Below are 10331 nucleotides of genomic sequence, written 5' to 3' on the forward strand. Positions count from 1 at the left end.
AGAATTGGGAAGCCGCCTGTTCTCTAGACCAGGGTTTTGGGTTGGTCAGGTACATGGTATTTTCACAGATCAGTTAGTACTTTTCCTTATTTCTCTCCTGTCCGGGGAGGCGCTGCTGTTCAGGCGTGTCTTTGCTTTTCCTCCAGATACATATGCTCTGAGGATTTATGCCACCAGGAATAATCTCCTACCCTCAAGCCTAGGCAGGCAGGGACCCATGATTACCTTTGTGTAGAGCAACTTTCTGTAGAAAATTGGACCTTCTCCCTTCGACAGAAGGCAGACCAACGAGGTTCTTTGAGCAGCCAGCAGAGGGTCCCAGGTCTGCCCCGTAAATGCTGATGGATTATGAAATCCTTATAATATCTGCGGCTTGCAGAGATCTCGAGGTATTCTGCAATCAGATGTGAGATCTGGGGAGTGGAGTGTGGTCAAATTTTCAGCAGAGATTTGTAGATCACCTATGACCATTTTTGGAATGGGAATGGGAATGGGCTTTTTAAGTCTTTGTTTCAGGTGCAGGAATTTTTCTGAAGGGCTTTATGTTCTATGTGGAAAGGTGAAATGTGAATAAACAGACATACACAACATGGAAATTACGAAGCAAGTGGACAGATACTGCACAGGAAGTCCCTTTACCATCGGAATGGCGTGATCATAGACTTCTTAAAAACTGGAATCTGGCCTTCCGTCTCTCTGATCCACATCATACTGGTAGATCCTTTGTAAATATGATATTGTGTTACATGCAAATATGTACATCATGTGCAAATATGATGTTGTATCCTGCTGACATCTTCAGTGGTTCCCAGGTGCCTCCGTGATAACACTCAGTCTCCTTGGTTTGGTCCTTCATTTCCCCCCCAGTCAGGCCCAGCCTCCCCTCTTGCCATTGCCCGGATTAAACTCCACATGGCAGTCACTGAGAACAAACTGCAGTGCCCCGAGCATGCCTGACTAGGTACATTTGAGGATGCTCTTTCTCTGCTTTTCCCATCACGCCAACTTCTTCTCTCTTTCCAGACCCTGTTCAGGATCCTCATCTTAGGGATGACGTCTCTGACTATCCCCTCATCTTTTAATGCCCTAAACCCTGTCTTCCACTCGTTAGGTGCCCATCTGAGCTGCCTTATCATCCTGCCATAGCCCTTGATGTTCTAGATGATTAATCAGTGGCTTACATGTCTATGCCTAGCTCAAGACTGTTGTCTTAGAGACAGGGGCTGTATCTTGTTCACTGTGCATTCCCAGAGCCTTGTACAGTGCTTGGGGTCTAGGATGCGCGTAATAATTATTGGTCGATTTAATCATTTAATGAGTGGCTAGTTCCGATGCGGTCCCCCTCCCTCTCCAGTGGCACTAGCCTCTTGCTTCCTTCTTTAAGGGTCACTGGGCAGGGATCCTGCAGAGTGGATGGGGAAGACATGCATATATGGTGGGATTTGCCCTTCTTAACAGGCTTATTATATACACAGTTATGTCTTTATTGTTCCCCCTTTTAATTGGATTAAGGGAGTTATTCTCTGAGAGATGAAAACACGATATTGAATTCTTATGAGAAATTAGGTAGAATAATAGAATGTTGAAGTAGAAGGGACCTTAGAGGTTATAGGGATCATCTTTCTCATTTTTCAGGTGAGAAACCAGGCCCAAGGGTAGAAAGATTTGTTAAGCTTTCACGATCAATTAATAGCTAAAGACATCTGTTGCTTTTGCCTAACTCAGTCCCTTTGGGGGAACCAGCCCTTCCCACTCTCAGTCATAGCATTTTGAGTGGTGCTGGGTTTACTCCCAAATCCAGGATGAGCATATGAACTGGGTCTGGCCAATCAGAGCATCAAAACATGTGTTCCCAGGAGGCCAGTCAAAGGTGATGAGACTTGATTCCAGAACATTGGAAAAGAAAAGTTCATATGCCCCATTGGGGTTGCTGAGAAGATAGGACCAACCATTGGCAGCCATCTTGTCACCATGAGTGGAGAGCCAAGGAAAACAGTGCCAAGAGATGAAGAGAGTGAGTCTGTTCTAATGGCATCATTGGAGACCCTGATACAGATGTGTCTGATCCCTGATTCCTGTAGGAACTCATTAATTATTGTGTATGTGTGGCTTTTTTGCTCAAGTTCAATTCTGTCCCTTTCTACCAGTTAATCTAATATAATGTTAGAACTAGAACCAGGCCTCTTTACCCCCAAATGCAGTGCTCTTTCCACTGAACCACACTGGGCATTCCTCCAATTAACCCTATGCCAACCATCATCACATAAGAGAAAGTAGAATTGGGAGGGAATGGGAGACAACAGCGCTACATTTTGATGAGTAGGGGATGTGTCTCCAGTGAGGGACTCTGGGGACTAGTGGGAGGTCACTGGGGTAACAGGAGGCGTTAGAACTGGAGCGAAAAAGAGAGTAGCTAAAAACCAAATTTTGCTTGTTTTCCTGTTTTGACATGCGGTGGAGGTGGGGGGCTACGGGGGGTGGTTAGAGGTGGGGGCATATATGTGACTAGAAGCAGATTCAGCCAGGCTTTTCTTCTAGATTAATGAAAAGACCCTTTGGTCTGGACATGGGAAGTTGCTGGGGTGCAGATTGGAAAGGCAAGGACAAAAGTCACGACATCACTATTTTACCCTTAACATCTCATGACTCCCCTAAGTGTGGGAAACTCTGTGCCACAGACTGGCCGCAGCCACGACAAGTGAACCTTCTCTATGTCCCGGCACCACTGATATGACTGTGCTGGGCCATGCCTGTTGTTGCAGGCAAGATATGCTAATGAGATGGCTTCCCACCTTGGTGATAATTTGGTTTCTAGTCTCTGAGGTCAAATCTTCATCACAATGCCCAGGATGCATGAACTAAAATGGAAGGTCTGTCCCTGGTGGGAACCCCACCCATACTGCCCACACACACCAGGACGGAGTTTTTAGAGGTCGGATTCATCCTGCTAATGTAACTCTCTTCTCTGTATTCATATAAAGTTCAAAAATAGGGGGCGCCTGGGTGGCTCAGTCGGTTAAACGTCCGACTTCGGCTCAGGTCATGATTTCACGGTCCATGAGTTCCAGCCCCGAGTCGGGCTCTGTGCCGACAGCTCAGAGCCCAGAGCCCGTTTCAGATTCTGTGTCTCCCTCTCTCTCTGCCCCTCCCCTGTTCATGCTCTGTCTCTCTCTGTCTCAAAAATAAATAAACGTTAAAAAAATTAAAAAAAAATAAGCAAAAGTAAGTTATGGCGTTAGAAAGCAGGATGATGGCTACCTTTGGGAGGTGGGCCGGGAGGGTCTTGGAGAGGGTGCGAGAGAGTTTTCTGGAGCGTTGTGTTCTTCGACTGTGTGCTGTTTACCCGCAAAAGTTCTGTTTGTGAAAATCTCTTGAGCTATGTACTTATGGGTGATATACTTTTCTCTGTGTGTTGTATTTCAATAAAAACATTACAGTGTGTTAAATGCTGGTCATTGTAGTCAGTCAAATGAGGCCACTGAAATTATGTGATGATACTCTTCTCTTGTAAGGTGGGCACACAAATGATCCAGAATATGTTCGTATTAATTTGAAAGTATATAATAAAAATGAAAATATAAAAGAAAAAATCTCGTAGCATGCTCACTGTCTTCCAGGGGTCCAGGACGCTGGATGGAAAAAACTGGAATATTAAGATACCTCAGAATCAGTGTAAACAAACCTCAGACCCGTTCACCTCTCTCCACGTTGATTGCCGTCACTCTTTTTTTTTCTTTTTTAAGTTTATTTATTTATTTTGAGAGAGAGCAAGAGCAGAGAGGGGCAGAGAGAGAGAGAGAATCCCAAGCAGACTCTGCAATGTGAGCACAGAGCCCACTGCGGGACTCAAACTCAAGAACCGTGAGATCATGATCTGAGCCCAAATCCAGAGTCAGACGCTTAACCGACTGAGCCACCCAGGTGCCCCGATTGCCACCACTCTTGTTCAAAGCACCAACAACTCTAGGCTGGACAGTGGCAATAACCTCTCGCTGATGTATAATCCACTGTCCACACAGGAGAAGACTGTAGACTTAAAAAACAGCTCAAATAACTTCCTTACTGGAAGACCTTCAAAGAATTCCTAAAAGTCTTTTTTTTTTTTCTTCCTGCCTTTGATCAGGTCTTTATTCAAAATTAGCTGTCCGAAATGATTTGATTCTTATGGAATAAACAAATGTAACTTTTTATGCAGCAGCCTTCTTTTCTTCCGAGGTGGGTTTCTCTTGTGCAGGCTTCTTCTCAGTTGCTTGGAAGCTGCAGCCTTCCCCCCTACCCTGCCAAAGTTTCTTCTGCTTTTTCACACCAGCAGGCTTCTTTCCTTTCTTCTCTACCACAGACCTCTTGCCTGGAACCGTCTTCTCTGATTTGGCTTCTAAGGCTGCGGCTGCTCTGTCCATCCAGAGTTTGTGATTCTTGGCCTGGCGATGAACGCTGTTCTGGGGCATAGTCTTGACATACAGGGTTAAGCTTCAAACGTGATTCTTCAGGGCTCTGCGATGAGTCTTCTTCCGTGGTGCTCAGAGGGCTCTTTGGATCCCTGGGATTTTCAAGATTCCGCTAAGGTCTGTGTTAAGCATCTTGTGCACGGGAAGCTTATAGTTACTCTTGAGGGAGGCAGCCTTCTGCCAAGTGCCATACAGATCGTCTAACTTGCGGGGAGCACTTTCAGTCCAAATGCAGAAACGTCCACATACCCACCAGAAGCAAGCTGCGAAATGTTCGCTTGGCTTACATTAAGTGAAGTAAATCCAGGGATGTTTCTGGGGACAACGTTGTCCTCATTAGAGATAACGCAGGGTCCCCTGCACTGGATATGGCAACGGTTTCTCATTTTGCCCCTTGCCAGCTCTCATTTGCTGAGAGGCATAGAACTCTTTGATATCATTCCAGGCTTTAAGTCTCTTAGGAAGCAAAACAGCCACCTTGGACTTCTTGTAACCTTCAACTTTATCTTCAACCATCAAAGGAAGTTCAGGAACTTCCTCAATACGATGACCTTTATTTTTATTTACTTCGTTTTTTTAAAGTTTGTTTATTTTGAGGGAGGGAGAGGGAGAGACAGAATCCCAACCAGGCCCCGGCGCTGTCAGTGCGGAGCCCAAGGGGGGCTCGAACTCATGAACCACCGTGAGATCATGACCTGAGCTGAGATCAAGAGTCAGACACTGAACCGACTGAGCCACCCAGGGGCCCAATACGATGACCTTCAGACATGACCGGCACTGGTAAGGCGGAGGCAGCCAGGCAGAGCAGATGACGCACTGCCTCTGTGTTGTGCTCATTCTGCAGTGCTAACGACGCCAGGTTTCGGCTGGTGCGAACATGCGGCCCCCACAACACACGTTTCCAGAGGCACCTGGCCAGAATGGTGAGTCCCATTGCCTTGAACTCTGGGAATTGGAGCCGCGGCTCTGCCAGCACCCCAAGACTCAGCGCTGCTTCGATGACCTGCTAACTCACTGACAACACGGGACTGTCTGTCGTTCTTGCCGAGTGGGTGTGAACAAAGTTCACAACATCAGGTCGAATTGGAGGCTTGAACACGGCAGGCAAAGTAGCATTTCTGCCAGATGATTCCCCCTTTTCGGAGTATAAGGATATCAATGAATAAATACATGCCATCGTGGGGAGAGGAGACAGCCACCCTCCTCTCATCCCTGTGGCTCCTACAGGAAATGTAAGAATTGCCAATAGTCTTAAAGCCCAGATCCCAGCACGCCCAGCAGTGACTGGTGCCTTCTGTCTCCCTGACCATTGTCCTACCACTCTCTCCCACCTCACCAATTTCCAGCCCCCCTGGCCTCTTGTCATCCTCCCAGCACGCCATGCTTGTTCTAGCCCCAAAACTTTGACATAGACAGGCACGTGTGCCTGAAGAGGGGTCTCCCAGGCCCTGGGGTTGCTGGCTCCCCTTCGGACCTTCTGTCTCAGCTCAGATGTCTCCCCCTCAGGTAGCCTCTCTCGGCCATTCTTCAGTCGCATCACCTTTTATTTTCTTCACGGTACCCGTGGCTATCTCGTTTATGTAGTTGTTACCAGAATGTGCGCGTCAGGAGGGCAAGGACCCATCCACCTTCTTCATCGTTCATATCAGTCAGTGAGTGTCCCGGAGGGCAGCGGATGGCATACTCAAAAGAGTATAACCAAGAAGAATTTAACAAAGGGACCTTGTACAGAAATGTGGCCAGGGCTAAGGGAACCAGCTCCCAGGGAAAGCCACCCCCGCCCCTAGGCCTGAAGGGGCAGGGCGAGGGCGGTCTCTTTTCCTTACTTTCTTTGTCTGTTAAAATATCTCTATGAGGTGCTTGCAAGACGTGGTTACATACGAGGACTGGGTCGGTAAAGCAAGCAGAATAACGCCTGGGCCGTATTAAGTGCTATGTGAGTGTTTGCCATTATTATTACCGATCTTATTTTAAACTCATTTAATTTAGTTCCTACAACTCTCTGAGGTGGAGCAGGGGTTGAAAACTGCCCGCCTATGGGCCGAACTTGGCTTCCAAACGTGTTTTGTTTGGCTTGCACACGTTTCTTTCAAATGAGCCAATATTTAAAAATCTGGACTTTTCTATAAAAATCTGGATTCCTGGCTCTTCTTTAAAAATCCTCATCTGGCAGCAACCAGCAGGGGCTCCATGCTGCCGGCTTCTTCAGAGGAGGCATGCCCTTAGCCCCGCCACCATACAATGGGTTGATTTCAGTGGTGACACAGTTGCTTCAGGCGAGGATTTATAACCTCAGTTAAGCCCGAGATGGGGGTAGTTCCAAGGTTAATACAGTGGCACAAAAACACTGTTAAGGACTGCTCCTCCCCCAGTGCTGAGGTCTTCTGCCTTTCCTCTCTGATATCTTCAAGCATGTCAGCAATGATGTTCCTCCTCATTTCTTCCAACGCTCCAAAGGCTCATAGGACGCATGCAAAAACACACGTGTCCAGAAAAGGAGAGCATGCCCTTGCATTGGTTTCTTTTTCTTATGAAGGAAAGTCTTAAACAACAACAACAACAAAACAGAACCCTAGCTGACTTCCCCCTGAACTCACAGTGGCCAGGACTGGATCATATTACCAATTCCCCGGGGGGGGGGGGGGGGGGGGGGGGAAGGGGGCAAGGGGGCCGGGAAGCATGTCCCACACTTCCTGCTGTTCTAAGTGGGAAGGCAGGATCTGCCTACAGGAAGGAAACAAGGTTGGTGAGTAGGCTCTCAAGAATGCCAGGTACAGCTCACCTGGTAACAGCTCAAGTGCATACATCCAGCTCCCGCTACTTACTTAGCTACCCGGGGGCAGCCGAATTTATGATTCTTGAGGAGGACTGTTTGCCCCATTTTACAGACAAACTGAAGCTCATAGAGAATACAGAATTTGCCCAAAGTGATACAACTAATGCATGCTTTGAAGACTGCTTGCCACGTGATAAGCATTCAACAAGTAATAGCTACTAATTTTCTGGCTTCTGAGAGGTTTGAGGTATGATTACTTTAAGCAAGTTTTTTTGTTTTGTTTTGTTTTAATAATCACTTTGAGTTCTTTAGGAAGAAGGCCTACAGAGGTTGCAAATGCCACGATGACTTTACTTTTCAGAGTTTGAAATTCAATTAAGATACTTACTCCTGCCTGGATAATCAACAGCACCAAGCCATATTTATTGGATCTCCAGGTACACGAATAAGGTGCCACTGAAGATACTATGGGGGAGTGGGTGGCACCTGGGTGTCTCAGTCAGTTAAGTGTCTGACTTTGGCTCAGGTCATGATCTCTCAGTTCGTGAGCTCAAGCCCTATGTCTCATCTCAGAACCTGGAGCCTGCTTCGGATTCTGTGTCTCCCTCTCTCTCTGCCCCTCCCCAACTCACTTCCATGTCTCTCTCCTTCAAAGATGAATAAACGTTAAAAAATTTTTTAAAGAAAGATACTATACAGGGATGTGTGCCCTCCCAAACAACTTTGCGGGGCATTGTTTTATTATTTTAATGAATGAATTAGTTAATTTATTTATTTATTTTGAGAGAGAAAGAGGCAGATGGAAGAGAGAGAGAATCTTAAGCAGGCTCCATGCCCGGTGTGGAGCTCAATGCAGGACTCGATCTCACAACCCATGAGATCATAACCTAAGCTGAAATCAGGAGTCACACACTTAACCAATTCAGCCACCCATGTGCCCCACAGAGGGTGTTATTTTATAAGAGCAGAGCATGTGAATGTTGCAGGCATTGGAGATTGCCTAGATTGTTAGAATTTCTTAATTCTAAGAACTTGCATGCCATTTCATAAACTAAGGGGGAGGGGAAGCTATAGAAGCTTCTGTAGAAGCTATGTAGATAAAGTTGTTTCTGATGCCATGCTAATGATAGAACCCCAAAACAAGACCCGGCAAGATGTTCCTTGGTGGAAAGAATCTTGTTGGGTTAGCAATGAAAGTGACTGATGCAACTTACTGTTCTTTTCCAATTGTATCTTATAAGCTACCATTGAAACAAGCAGATTAGGGCCCAGCCCTTCACTAATCCCTTAAGCTCATCCTTTTAAAATTCTCAGCAGCAAGGGAAGGTCTCACTTCTCCCCACCTCTGATGTTGCTTTCAGATCCCTTCACTGTTGGCATTTGCTCTTACTGGTTATTTGGCATTTGCTCTTACTGGTTATTTCCCATGCTGAATCAGGCACCAGCTTTCCGGCCATCTCCTGGGGGAGCCAAATAGTTTAAAACATCCTCATGTATCCTTACTAGTTCTCTTATTTATTTTTGTTGATGGGTCACACGCACATGCAAAGTAAGACTCTCAAAAAGAGTTTCAGTCATCTAATAACCAAATCTCTGCTTTCTCGGTGCACGTCTTCACTGGTATTGTAGTTTTCTGGTTCATACGGATGAAATAAAAATTTGATTATTTAATCTTTAACCAAGTCCCAGCTTTAGCCAAGAGTATTAAATTCAGGATTCGGCTTCAAGAAGCTTAAGAATTCCTTGATGAAAAAGAAGGGCACATCATCATTCTTTTGCCCATTGGATCCCTTGTTTTGCTACCTTCCACTCTTCTGGCATCCAAACCCCGTGTCTGAAATTATTCAGTAATGAGACTAGCAGAGTCAGTGGTGCAATCCTGTTTTATGATTTTCAAAAAGCCCTGAAAATATAGGATGCTCAGTAACTAAGAGGGAAAGGCCTGATGAAAGTGATAAGAGATGTGAGAGGCACCCAGGGTGGACACTACAGCGAATACTTAGCCCCGCTGTTAAACTGTTCTGCCAGACTTGGCTCTTTACAGCTTGAGATCATCGCTTAAGTCTTCCTAGGGAGTATTTAAAGTAAAATGAGCCTCTTTTTGTTTATCCCACAGCTGCCATTTTGTCTTAACAACGTATTCCTTGAAGGCTTCTTAAAGGCTCGGCTGAGTGCGGACATACCTTTGCAGACTATGCTGAGTCCTGATTCCTTAGCATGGCCCACCTCTCCAGCTTTATGTTGCTAGACTTTTTTCCAAAGGGGTGACACCGGCTTAGATTCCCACCAGCAATGTACCAGGGTTCCAAATTCTCCACATCCTTACCCACACTTATTATTATTTGCCTTTTTGATTATAACTGTCTTGGCAGGTCTTAAGTGGTATCTCATCGTGGGTTTGATTTGCGTTTCCTCCTTGATGGCTCAGGAAGTAGAATATTTTTTTCATGTGTTTACTGACCATTCATATATCTTCTTTGGAGAAATGCCCATTCAGATCCTTAGCCTATTTGTAACTGGTTTATTTATTTATTTTTATTATCTAGTTGTCAAAATTCTTTATATATTTCAAGTCCAATTTCTTTTTTAGATATAGAAATTGCAAACATTTTCTCCCATTCTGTGAGTTGTCTTTCCGCTTTCCTGATAGTGTCCTTTGAAGCATGAAAGTTTTAAATTTTGAAGCCCAATTTATCTAGTTTTCGTTTTGTTGTTGTGTTTTTGGTGTCATATCTAAGAAATCATTGCTTAATCCAGGATACTGAAGATTTTCACCTATAGTTTCTTCCAGGAGGTTGGTAGTTTAAGCTCTTATATTTAAGAGGTTTTTGATCCATTTTTAGTTAATATTTGTAAATGGTGTGAGATAGAGGTCCTACTTTCTTTATGTGAATATCTATTGTTCCAGTACATCTGTTGAGGAAATTATTCTTCCTCTATCCAATTGCTTGGGCAACTTTGTTGAAAATCAACTGACTGTAGATGTAAGGGTTTATTTCTGGAGGCTCCTGGGTGGCTCAGTTGGTTAAACGCCCTGCTGTTGATATTGGCTCAGGTCCTGATCTTGCCGTGGAGATCAGTTGTGAGATGGAGTTCTGCGTTGGGCT

At 45.3% G+C, this 10331-nt stretch overlaps 1 pseudogene; it reads right to left on the minus strand.

The window, feature by feature from the left end:
• Window positions 1-4187: 4187 nt before the first annotated feature.
• Window positions 4188-5661, minus strand: LOC125170510 (60S ribosomal protein L4-like; annotated as a pseudogene).
• Window positions 5662-10331: the final 4670 nt, after the last annotated feature.

The sequence above is a fragment of the Prionailurus viverrinus genome, chromosome B4 (genome assembly GCF_022837055.1).
Source record: "Prionailurus viverrinus isolate Anna chromosome B4, UM_Priviv_1.0, whole genome shotgun sequence".
NCBI lineage: Eukaryota > Metazoa > Chordata > Mammalia > Carnivora > Felidae > Prionailurus > Prionailurus viverrinus.